Here is a 12795-nt window from a genome sequence, read left to right on the forward strand (position 1 = left end):
TAGGAAAGATGCGGACAAATTGGAGAGAATCCAGAGGAAAGCAACAAAAATGATCAAACCTGACCGATGAGCAAAGGTTTAAAAAACTGAGCATGTTAAGTTGTGAAAAAAGAAGACTGAGGGGGAACCTAATAACAGTTTTCAAATACATTAAGGGTTGTTATAAAGAGAGCGGTGATCAATTGTTCTCCATATTCGCTGAAGGTAGGGCAAGAAGTAATGGGCTTAATCTGCAGCAAGGGAGATTTAGGCCAGATAGTAGGAAAATTTTTCTAACTATAAGGGTAGTTAAGCTCTGGAATAGGCTTCCAAGGGAGGTTGTGAAATTCCCGTCACTGGAGGTTTCTCAGAACAGGTTGGATGAGCACCTGTCAAGGTTTAGGTCAGGGGTAGGCAACTTATGGCACGTGTGCCGAGGGCGGCACGCGAGCTGATTTTCAGTGGCATTCACACTGCGCGGGTCCTGGCCACCAGTCTGGGGGGCTCTGCATTTTAATTTAATTTTAAATGAATCTGCTTAAACATTTTAAAAACCTTATTTACTTTATATACAACAATAGTTCAGTTATATATTATAGACTTATAGAAAGAGACCTTCTAAAAACATTAAAATGTATTACCGGCACGCGAACCCTTAACTTAGAGTGAATAAATGAAGACTCGGCACACCACTTCCAAAAAGTTGCCGACCCCTGGTTTAGGTTTACCCTGGCCTGCCTCAGCATAGGGGGCTGAGCTTGATGACCTCTTGAAGTCCCTTCCAATCCTAAATTTTAATGTTTCTATGTGGACAGCCTTAATGTCCTCAATAGAACTACTCATTGTGTGCATAATGAAGTATGTGTGTAAGCATTTGCAAATTGGGGCCTAAATCATAGTCAAACTGCGTAAAGCTTACAAATCAGGCCCTATGGAATTTTAGAATGCACGATGAAAGATTCAATTTTGCAAATTAGTTTTATTGAACTTTCTGAGTTCCAAACAAATGAAAGAAGAAAAACATTATGAAAACTTTGGGGTAAAATTGCATGTGTTTGTTTGTGTTTAAAGTATTAGTTAATGCTGCAGGGACTTACTTCTGTACCAAGCCAAAAGTTCTGTTGCTAAAAAGGGGTCCTTGATTTGCACTGTAAATAATACTTGACTCCCATCTACATAGCATTTTTCAAATTTCTCTAAATTTTTGTCCAGAGAAATTTGAAAAATGCTATGTAGATGGGAGTCAAGTATTATTTACAGTGCAAATCAAGGACCCCTTTTCTCACCAAACACACATGCCAGGAATCTGACATAGGATTTGAACCACGACATTTGAAAATGAAGGCAAGTAAAGGCTATTCTCTTTGTCATCACACTTCCACTTATAGTGATAGTTATTAAGCAGACCCAATCAAAACAAAAGGGATACTGTTTCTCTTATGAGTAATGCGCTAACCTAGCAAAAGAAAAAAGTTCATGTAGAAGGTATGAGTTCAGACAGCATAAGATTTATTACAATGGCTACAGAAATTATTCCTCCTTAACAGCACTTAAATTGTCTAATTATTCACAGCTGTTTTCAATTTGTTTCAGGTTCTTAATTAGGGGGTAAAGTCCTCTGCTGAAGTACTGAACTAACTTTGCAATAAGCTAAGAATTGCTTCATGCTAAACCACCCCAACCCTGGGGCTGATTAGTGGAATCCACTGCAAGATAATTTGTTATTCATGCTGATCCATCTGCCTCCCACTGGGCTGAGATAAAGGTTCCAAAAGACACCATTTCCTTCTTGTTTGTATAATTATTCTGACCCATCAAGACAATCAGGTGATAGCTCAAAAAAAAGAGAGGTAATGTTTGCTGTCCTTTCAGAGGAATAATGTAAGGTAAACAGATACATTTGGGACCCAGCACCTGATAATCTTAATTAATCTCTGGATCTGGAGTTAGGGGATCCTTGTTAGGCATAACAGCAGGAGGCTGTGTGCCTGAGGATTTCTTTCTAAAGCCAATAGACATACAAGTGCAAGTGACTCATGAGAGGTTTAGACTTCCAGAAAAGGAATCTTTCTTGAAAGATATTGCATATGTCCCAGTCACTGCTGACATCTGATGGGGAAGAGGAGGTTAGTATTGACAAAGATTCCCCAGTTCTTTTCAACTAATTTGTCATGTATCTTGGGCTGAAAAACAGAGGATCGTGTAGTATTTGAGAGGCCTCAGGCCCAAATTATTCTTTACATTTTTTCTCTGATATTATCCATCCATTTTTTATGATATTTTAAGGGTCTGACTTGCCAATGGTTAGAAATCCTAGGGCCAGACTGAAAAAATGTACATGCCATTTGAGTTTGTAGCTTATTTGCATATGCAGTTACCATGATTGCATGTACAGGCTGGGATTTGCACTTACATAAGGCTAACTGGATGCTGAGCTGATCATTCGCACATGCAAATGTAGTAGAAGTAACTGAGGGACTAATCCGGCCCCAGATGAAGCTCCACAGATTTAAAAGGGTTTTGATCCAGCTCTGGTATTTGATCTACAGCTGCTTACAGAGCTGGTCTGTTTAAAAATATGGTCCTTAATAAATATGGGCCCTTATTTTAAATCCATAGAACACTGCTTATAATGGGATTTATAAGAATGGATTGGTCAACTGGCTTGATATGTTGCTTGTGCTTCTTATGGAATCTTCTATAGAAATAACCTTTGTGCAGGTTTGGTTTTTTTACCAGCCTATAGAATTTAATAAAGAATTATATCCTTGCTGTTGAATTTTTTTTAATGGTTCAAATAACCTGTAGAAAAGACAGAACTGTGTGTTAATGCATTTTCCCAGTGTGTCTCAATTATAGAAACATCTGTGCTAAGTGAACTTGAAACCCGTCTGATCCCCTGTGCAAATTCCCAATATTCAAAAGCCCTCACATTTTTTTTTTATTTCTCGCCTTTGGCCTAATGGTTCCACACTGGGTTACAGGACTGCATAGCTGTGACATACATCCTGTGTCACATATCAAGCAAAGGAGTGTTTTTCAATATTATAACCTAAAAGCCCTTTAGAGGGTAGATATTCAAACAACTTGCCCAACCCAGCACTGCTTAATTTCCTGGAGGATATTGGCAGCCTCTGTTGTCTTTGACTGATGAAGAACATCAGTGTTTGTAATAATGCCTAGTGCCTATATCACACTCTTTATGCCAAGGCTCTTAAAACCCTTTGCAAAGCTAGGTGAGCATCATCAATCTCTTTTACAGATGGGGAAACAAAGGTGGAGAGCGGCTGTGATTTGATCACGGCCCTACAAATTATCTGTAGCAGAGTTGGGAAGAGACTCCTAGGTCTCCTGAATTTGTTGTGTAGCCTGTCCAATGGACCATGCACTGTCCTTTATAGGTAGACATGGTCTTAGTTGATGCTGTGTATCTTTCCATAGCAATACATAAGGAAAGTATAGGTTGTTCAGGTTTGATGTCACTTAAGAGTCCAGATATCAGTGCCAGAAGTGTTTGTTACGTGTAAGTAGATGATTTTACAGATGTCTTTTTGAGCTATCCATAAGTGGCACTTGCTGTGCTCATTTAGGCAGTGATTTTTGGCATCAATAAGAGAAGCATTAGCTAGAACACTCCAGGAGCATGCTAACCAAAGCTTGGCACCACTGCTAATTTTGATTGCTGAAGAAGAAAGCCGTGTTTAACAGAGAAGTGGAGTTTCTGTTTTTCATCCTGACAAAGGGAACGATTCTCTGCTGCCCTTCTCCTTGTTCTAGTGATTTACACAAGTGCAGAATCAGTATGAACGGCTACCATTCTGATTTGGAAGTACTTCACGTCCATGTTGTGCAGGTGTAAATGACTGCATAAGCAACAGGACAACAAAGAAACATGACTCTAGATGGTGGAGCTGCTAGAGTGCGAATTGTGTTGGTTGGGATAAGTTGCAGGTTCAGTTTTACAAGGTGATTGATGATAGCTTTGGAATACTAGCATGGTGCTCTGTCCAGTGAGATGGAGTTTTACACTGGCCTGTCTATGCTTTTCAATCACCTGAAGCTTTGAGTGGAACGTGTCCTTATTTTTCCACTCTGTAGCTATTCCTTGCTAGTTTGTGATTATCTGATTATATTTCCTTTCTCTGGAGATCTGCAGATGTCTCTTGCAGCCAAGATGTTTTCAATTTATAAGGCCTGGGTGCAGCGAGGCGCTAAGTGCCCTCAACTCTAGTTAAAATCAGGTACGGGAGGCGCTTATCCTCATCTTGCAGAGCTGGATCTGCAGTTCTGTGTTGTGGATCTAGCTGGCTGATTAAGTGCTGAGTGAGTCAGATTCTTCCTTTTTGTTAGGGAGTCAGTCCTGTCGAACCAACTTTGATATTTAGTTATTTGTGTTACCATACCACCAAGAGGCCCAACCAAGACTAGGACTAGACAATGTACATACATATGGTAAGAGAAAGTCCCGGCCCTGAACAACTTACAATCTAAATAGACAAGACAGATGAAGGATGAAAGAGAGGAAGTATAATTATCTCCCTTTTACAGATGGCGAATTGAGATACAGAGATACTAAGCTACTAGTCCAAGGTCCTACAGGAAGGCTGTGGCAGATTTGGGAATTGAACCTTGACTCCCAATCTAATATCTTAACCACAAGGCAATGTTTCATTGGAGCTAGTTTTTGTAACAATGATTTTAAAAGATTCTCATCTAGGCCACGCATGGCTTGTGTGTCCCCAGCATAGGGGGACAAATTCCTGTTGCATCTGTACACATTGGAGATGGTACACAAGCATAATTCAAACACATCCTGAGAGCCAGTGCTTACTGAAGTCACTTGAAGGTCTCTTATTAACTTCATTGGTCACTGGATCAATCCCAGAGTAAGGCAGTTGCAAAAATTTGAAAATTTAGGCCATACTGTGAGCACCATTGTCGTCTGGCATCTGCTCAAATTTAGCAGCAAGAGTATTTTGATAGATGTAAGTTAACAACTTTGAGATGGCTGACATCATAGCACTGAGTTGGGTTAGTCCAGTTTAGGGTGCTTATGATAGCAGCTTGAAACACATCCAGTAAATTCAAACCATTCTGGAGAGACTTCAGAAAAATTTAGACCAATATAATTTTATGATCGTATGAATCATCCCAGTGTTTTGTTAAGTCTAACTTAGTTTACATTGTAGAGGTTCACTATGACACCAATAGGAAAGAAATGCCTATAAAAAAATAGCTGGTGATTCAGAATCAAATACTGGTAATATTTCTCCCCTAATAAAGATCAAGATAACTCATATAAAAGCAAAGTCAAAATTATATATAGAGCGAGAAACATAAAGCTTTAAGAGCTAGGATTTAAAAAATATATAAGGAATACAAAATTGCATTCAGTGCGGGGCCCCACATTACCAGAAAAATCTAAAAAAATGGAAGGACTTCAAAGAAAAGAAATTAACATGACCAGGGAGCTGGGGAATTAAATTACGAGGCAGGATTAAAACACCAAAGAACTGAGATGGCTAAGAAACAATGGCCAAAACTTCAAAACCAGAGTGCCCAAAGTTAGGCTCATAAATCCATGTTTAGACCTTGAATAAGAGGTAGCCTGCTTTACAGAGGTACTGAGGAGCCCCGAAGTCAATTATTCTTATTATAGTAGTGATTAGAAGGTTCAGCTGAGGTCAGGGATCCATTGCGCTAGAAGCTGAACATAGACACATCAAGAGAAAGCATTGACCTGTAGAACTTGCAGTCTAAATAGGCAAGACAGAAAAAGGGTAGGAGGAAAGGAGTATTATTTTACAGGTGGCTAATTGAGATGCAGAGAGGTGAAGCAACTTGCCAAAGGTCACACAGGTAGTCTGTAGCAGAGCTGGGAATCCTGCTTTAACCACAAGAAAATCCTGTCCCTTGTAATGTGGTATGACTAGAAGCAATGGCATGACATTTAAAAAAGGAAAATGTAGACTTAATGTCAAGAAACACTTCCTGCCCGAGAGCTTGGGACAGTTGAAAATTTTCAAATGTTGAAATTTTAAAAACATGCAAAGTGTTTTCTAAAAAAAAATACATTTACAAAATGTCCCACCTCCCAACACACCTTTTAAAAAAAGGAGTTAAAGAGTACCAGCCCCAGGGAGGTGGGCCCCATCACTTGAGATGTTTAAAACCAGACTGGGCAAAATGCAGGAAAAGGTACAGTTGGGCACAGCCTTGTTTATTAGGTGATTACTTTTTTATTATTTTACTACTACTATTCATTTGGTAGAGATGGACTGGTTGATGTAATGAGTCGTTTCCATCTCAAACAAGTACCACCTGGTTTAAGGAGTTCTGATTGTTTTCAGCACAAACATCTAAAACTCAGATCCTAGAATTTATTGCTTGCTGCCCTCTTACCTCTAGAATGTGCTAAACTCAACTAAGGGAGACCTCCTCCCGCTGTTTGTCTCAGCTCTTTTTGTAACTCTTTTTACGCAGTGTCCTAGCAAAAGGAACTAGCATCTTCCTCTTCATTAAATATAAAGACTCCAATTATCTCATCTGTGCTGCATATATGCTACCACATCATCACCCTTTAATACAGGGGTTCCCAAACTGTGGCCTGCGGGCTGCAGCACAGTCCTGGGTGGTTCACCATGGGTGGTGTTGGAGGAGGACATGGGGGGTATTGCCTCCCCCACAAAACTGTATATGTTGGCAGAATGGTGGCCGGTGATGGCCCGTGCCCAAGGCCGGAGGAGCCTAGCACCTCCGGAGGGTGGCAGAAGGCAAAGTGGAGCCAGTGGGTAGTGGCTGGAGGGCAAGGAGAAGGGCCTGGCTTTGAGAGATAGTGGCTTCCAGCGTGGCTGGAGGAGGTTAGAGGGTTTGTGGCTGTTCCCACTCTGAGCCACTGCAATCTGTGGCTGTTGAGCCCCTTGGAATATTGGCCACACTGCAGCCCCCCCACCGCCCTGGGATTGGAGATTGGTGATTGGTGATGGGTGATTGGGACCATCAAGGTAATGGCCAGGCCCAGCCCAAGCCTCTGCCTGGCACCGGTGGCCCCTGAGCCCTTCCCTTGTTCCCAGGCAGGGGGTTCCTGTGAGGCATGCCAGGGTGCTGGGTGGGTGACTGGGGCAGGTTGCCAGGTGACTAGCTCAGGGTTGTGAGTTCAGTCCTTGAGGGGGCCATTTAGGGAACTGGGATTAAAAATCCGTCTGGGGATAGGTCCTGCTTTGAGCAGGGGGTTGGACTAGTTAACCTCCTGAGGTCCCTTCTAACCCTATTAAAAAAAAAATTAAGACACTCAGCGGGCTGCTGAAATAGAGGGTGTTGGCAGGGACTGGCTATGGAACCAGCCTACTCCCTTCCTCCTCTTGCTGGCCCTGGTTGCTGCTGAGGTGCGGAGCCACGCAATGCCCTGTGGGACCTCTCTCCCTGACGGATACGTGTTAACAGTGGGCCACAGTGTCTATTGCAGCTGCACAGGTGGCCTGCAGGGACAAAAATTTGGAAACCTCCCTGCTCCAATACAAATGTTCCCGTAATAAAACCGCACCCTTTGATTTCACCAATGGCATAATGGTGGCTATGTCTGTAACAATATGGTCAGCCAGATGCAGAATCATATTCACTAAGAGGCTTAGTGGTCAAAGATCACCACCATCTCATGTGTGAGAAGCCCCTGTTTGTAGCTGCCACTACGTTACACTGAACTCTATGTTGAGATTGCATGTATGTGTGAGTACACACACACACACACACACACACCTCTTCTGTGCACACAAGTATACACATTATGGGCTAGATTCTGATACCCATTGACTTCAATGGGACTCATGCAAATGCTTAAGAGCTTTGCTGAATAGGGAGGGAGTTAAGTACATGCTTAAATGAGTTTGCTGAATTGGGATCCCAATTACTTCCATTTCCACCATATTTGGAGCTTCCTTTTCTTATTAAAATATATATGTGTGTTTCATTTAAAACTATTTCCTTTTTTTTTCCTTTTTGCAAAGTGAAAAACCAGGACTGTAATTTTTGTAAAGGTGAAAGAACTAATACATCTGCTGTAACAACTTCTTGTTGGAGACCTTGAATCCTAATTAAGGAGCAGAAGAAAAGCTGACCTTTGAGAGCAGTAATGTTTAAATATTGCATATATCTGAGTATTTGGAGAGCTGCTATTGCTTTTTGTTTGAAGATGTAAACAAAAGATACAGCTCTATTAATGTAAGTGAAACATGCTGCAAGCGAAGAAGGAAGCAATGAATCAGGTTATTTGATTTCTTTAAAAAGAACACAAAAGGATGTATTCCTATTCCATTGGCTTCTTTCAAGCAGTCGCTTGGATTGAAAAATATATCTGTGGTATGCTATTTAATGAAAAAGCAAGATTAAAATGGGGAGACTGTAACAATAATGGAAAAACAGAAATTCATGAGCCACATTCTGTAGAGTATTTGCCTCCTTTGGGAGAGGAAAAATAAGGATGAATGGATTGTTACTGACTAAAAGTAGAATATTTGATGGAATTACCAGGCAGCATAAATATGGGCTAATGGCCTGATTCTGCAGTACTTCCTGTGAGGTGCTGAGCACCCTCAACTCTGAGAAAAGTCAGAAGGGGCCTAGAGGAGACCCAGGGCTGGCTCCAGGCACCAGCGAAGGAAGCAGGTGCTTGGGGATGCCAATGGAAAGGGATGGCATGTCCGGGTCTTCAGTGGCAATTTGGCGGCGGGTCCTCAGTGCAAAGGATCTGCCACCAAAGAATTAAGCGGCACGGTAGAGCTGCCACCAGAGCACTGCTGATCGCGGCTTTATCTTTTCTATTTTTTTCTTTTTCCACTTCGCCGCTTGGGGTAGCGGAATAGCCAGAGCTGGCCCTGATGAGACCCAATGTTATGTGGAAACCTGCAGTGAAGTCACCCAGTTCCTGTCACCACTGGTAGATGCTGGTGTTAGCTGAAGTATAGATAGACTTGGCAGAATTCAATTGATATATTTGCTTATAATCTTGGCAGATAACATCAATGTTTATTTTAAGCATTTTTCCCCAATTTTTTTAATCAATTAAAATATTCGCAATTGCAGGAAATGGGGTGAGGGTCCAGCGATAACTATTTAATGACAGTCAATGTTGAGATTCAAAATTAAAATATAATAGTTAAAGCACAAATTGTCACGATCACATATCAAAATATACAATATAAATATCCTTAAATCAAACACTAATAAGCATTTTTCTTATTTTGCCTATCTGTAAATTTCTATTATTATTAACGGCAATATTTCCTTCATCGGTTTGTCTGTTTGGTGGAATCTTTGTTCACTGACACTTACCAATAAAAATCTAATTCTTCCAGGCCTAAAGACAGGTAAGTCGTGTAGAATGGCCTGAAAAGGAAGACATCTAGGTCATGACCCTTGCTCTATGGACCTGTGCAGTGTAGTTGAGATGTCAAAGGTTTATAGGACATACCAGTTCCTACTTACAAAAGGTCGTCCTCGCAGATACTTATCTTGGATAGGAATAGCTGGAGGGAGGGTGGTTGTTTTGTTTTGTTCTACTTGCTTTCCTACAAAATATTTCCAGTGAATTTGAAAAGTACCAGACTGAATTTCCTGGAGATTGAAATCTTCCATGTAGCAGAACTGTACTGATTTGGTAGCATGTTACCCCCACTTACACAGGTGTAACTGACTATGGACATTGTGAGGCAGTGAAGAATCAGATACCCACAGGTGCTACTGTTTTGCAAATAGTGATAAAAACAAAGTGCTAATATGCATAACAAAAAAACAACTAGTAGTTCTGGCACTGATACAATGTTATATAAAATGGTCTATGTTACACTTAGGGACAAATTCAGCTATTCTTTTCAGTGGATGCATATCCATTTAGTGTGTGGGTTTGTGCACATGTGAATGAGAGAAGAATTTGGCTTATATGTTTTTGCTGTCTTGGTAGCAGATCTTTTGTGGACCTGCAGGTTTCTTGCATTACTGCCACATTAGATGCCTTTAGAATAGCTCTGTGGACTACAAATGGATGATCTTTTCCATCTCCAGGTTCTATTATAAGCACTGTGAAGTGGGGCTAGGAGGGTAAGAGCGACAAAGTGTGGATGGTCCTGCCAATGATCCTTGAATACTTGGGAAGTTCACTAGAAACAAATTAACTATTTGTCACTTGGGGCAGAACAAAAGGAGAAGAGATAAGAAGGGCAGTGCAGCAGTTCCCAGCAGAGGAGAAACATCATGTCCAGCAGCATTGCTTATGCAGATAGGCCTGATTCTCCAGTGCCTTGTACCGGGTGTTGTCCTATATCCTCGTGCAGAGTGGGTGCAAAGTGTCCTTACATCTGTGTTCCCATTCTGCACTCACTCTGCACCAGAGGTGAAAGTGGGCCAGTATGGCATACTGGTAAGAACTGGCCGCCAGTACAGGCCCATATGCAGCTGACATTAAAGCGCTCGGCAGCGCTTTAACATCACTGCCCCTTTTGCGTCCCCCCATTGGCGGCCCTGCTGGTAGGGACCCTACCAGCGGGGCCACCGACGGGGACCAGGGGGCAAAAGGGATAGCTGTCCCAGGGCCTGGAAATTTAAAAGGGCCTATGGCTCCCAGCTGCTGCCGCTGCTACCGCAGCAGCGGCTGGAGCCCTGAGCCCTTTAAATCGCTGCTGGAGCCCCAGGAAGCGCAGGCCAGCAGCGTGGATGGGCTGGCTTGGGGAGGCTGATCCCCAGCCCTACCCCTTCTGCCCGAGGCCCCAAACCTTCTGGGGGCCCGGAGCCGGGCCCCCATACTGGTAAGTCTTTTAGGTTACTTTCACCCCTGCTCTGCACAAATGGAAATGGCTATACCAGGAATGAGGTGGTGGAGAATCTGGCCTGCTGTGCCCAAACCAACTCCCTTTGAAATCCCTGGGAATCTTTCTGGTGACTTTAATGGGAGGTTAATTGGGCCACTAACCCAGAATGGTCTGTCTAGCTATGGGCTCTGTAACGTTTGTTTGTTTGTTTTTTGTTTTTGTTTTGTTTTTTAAATATTGCAGATTTTAGTCTAGTTGGAAAAACACATTTTTCCTGTATTCTGAGTAACTGCAAATATATAAGGTTTCATAAAATATCTGAAACCATTTGCAGAAGTTCTAAGATAACAGAGAACTCCAAATTTCTAAAGATTCTGTTATTCCATACAGCAGAACAAAACAAAGTCCCTCCACTGCTATAAATCACAGGAGAAATTCAGTTAGTGGAGGTTTTCATTTTAGAAAGTCCATGCATCCCAGTCATCAGTCTAATTTTTGTTACAAAAGCATTTATTTTTGTGATTTTTTTTTTTTCCCCTCTGTTTTTGTTCTCAGTAAGTTCTGGAATACACACCACTGAACTGGAACTGCTGCTGTGCAGAGAGCAATGATTTTGGCCAAAACCTTTTATTCTTTTGCACTTTTTGTTTCCTTTTGTATGCATTTTGAAAACAAAAACTTGTCACCCGGTTGCACTAGCAAAGCCTGTAGCTTGTCATCAGCAACATTTTCAAGACACTTTGAACATTTAGTTCAGGGGAGTAGTGACTTTCTGTCATACTTCTCAGTTACTTATTTAAAAATCATCACCTGATGGCAAATCTCTGCTTGACATGTTACTGTTTAGAATACTTCACAGTTAGCTTCACATTATCTGTTTACCGCCTAGTCTGCCACTTGCCTTTAATTTCAGCTCTAAAAGGGAAAAGATAGAATGGAGTTCTGGAAAAAGAAAAGGAGTGCCATAATTGTTGAGTGATGTGTGCAAGTGAATGGCAGGCATTTCTGTCTTCAGAATGAAAAATCTTGAGATACTTAGTCATCAACATCCACGAACATTGACTGAGAAAGGATTCTTGGTGAACAAAGAGGTCTAGAAGGAGGTCAGAAGGTCTGGTTGTGAAGACAGGGAGATTTGGTAGAGGGAGATGAAGACAAGGAATAAACAGAACATAAGTCTGGCAGCAGAGTGGGACTAGCTGAAATTTTATGTCAGCATTTTTTTTATGTGAAACTGGGTTTTCAGCAAAGCTAAATTTTCCTCAAGAAGTGCCTGCTTTCTGTGGAAAATTTCCTCTTTATTGAAAAAGCAAATACACCAAAACCAAAACATTTCAGTCAAACACTGAACATTTTCCATTTGGAAATGCTACCACGGTGTCTTGTGGGAATTGTAGTTTGGGTGCTTCATACTCCCATTCTCCTGGGCTGAGTTCCTCAGCTGGATGACATCTCCCATAATGCACTGCAGTGGTTCAGCAAATGAGGATACCATAGTGCATCATGGGAGATGTAGTCCGACTAGGGATTGTGTCCTATAGAGGAGAAATCGGGGATGAGGTGCATAAACTACAATTCCCTTGAGGCATTTTTGTTTTTGTTTTTCAGCCGAAAATTTTTAATTTTCAGTTTTTCACTGAAAAGTTGAAATTTTCCACTGGGAAATATTTTCCACTGGGAAAAATACTTATATTCCAACCAGCTCAAGCTGTAGAGAAATATGGAATGTCAAGAAAATGAGGGGCAAGGTTTGGTACTGGAAGAAGACAGACAAAGATTAATACAGGCAGGTATACTGGGAAGTGTGGAACTGAGAACAGTGGAAATCTGGTAACAGACTGAGGAAGACAGCAGCTGGCAGCAGAGAAAGAGAGGAATAAACATCAAGAGAAATGGGGCCTTACAGAGAGACACAGAAAAAATAAATCGGGCCAAATAGTTTTCCAAGACATTTGATCCTTAGAGACTGAATTTTAGCTTAGCTTGTCAGAAAAAAATAGCTAACCCCCAAAATATA

At 41.6% G+C, this 12795-nt stretch overlaps 1 long non-coding RNA gene across 1 annotated transcript in view; it reads left to right on the forward strand.

Annotated features, from left to right (window-relative positions):
• Nucleotides 1–1954: 1954 nt before the first annotated feature.
• Nucleotides 1955–12795, forward strand: part of LOC120403012 — a 76443-nt gene continuing 65602 nt past the window's right edge. The window contains exon 1 of the long non-coding RNA XR_005597417.1: nt 1955–2105. This is a non-coding gene — a long non-coding RNA (uncharacterized LOC120403012). The remainder of the gene's footprint in view (nt 2106–12795) is intronic.

The sequence above is a fragment of the Mauremys reevesii genome, linkage group 4 (assembly GCF_016161935.1).
Source record: "Mauremys reevesii isolate NIE-2019 linkage group 4, ASM1616193v1, whole genome shotgun sequence".
In the NCBI taxonomy this organism is placed as follows: Eukaryota; Metazoa; Chordata; order Testudines; family Geoemydidae; genus Mauremys; species Mauremys reevesii.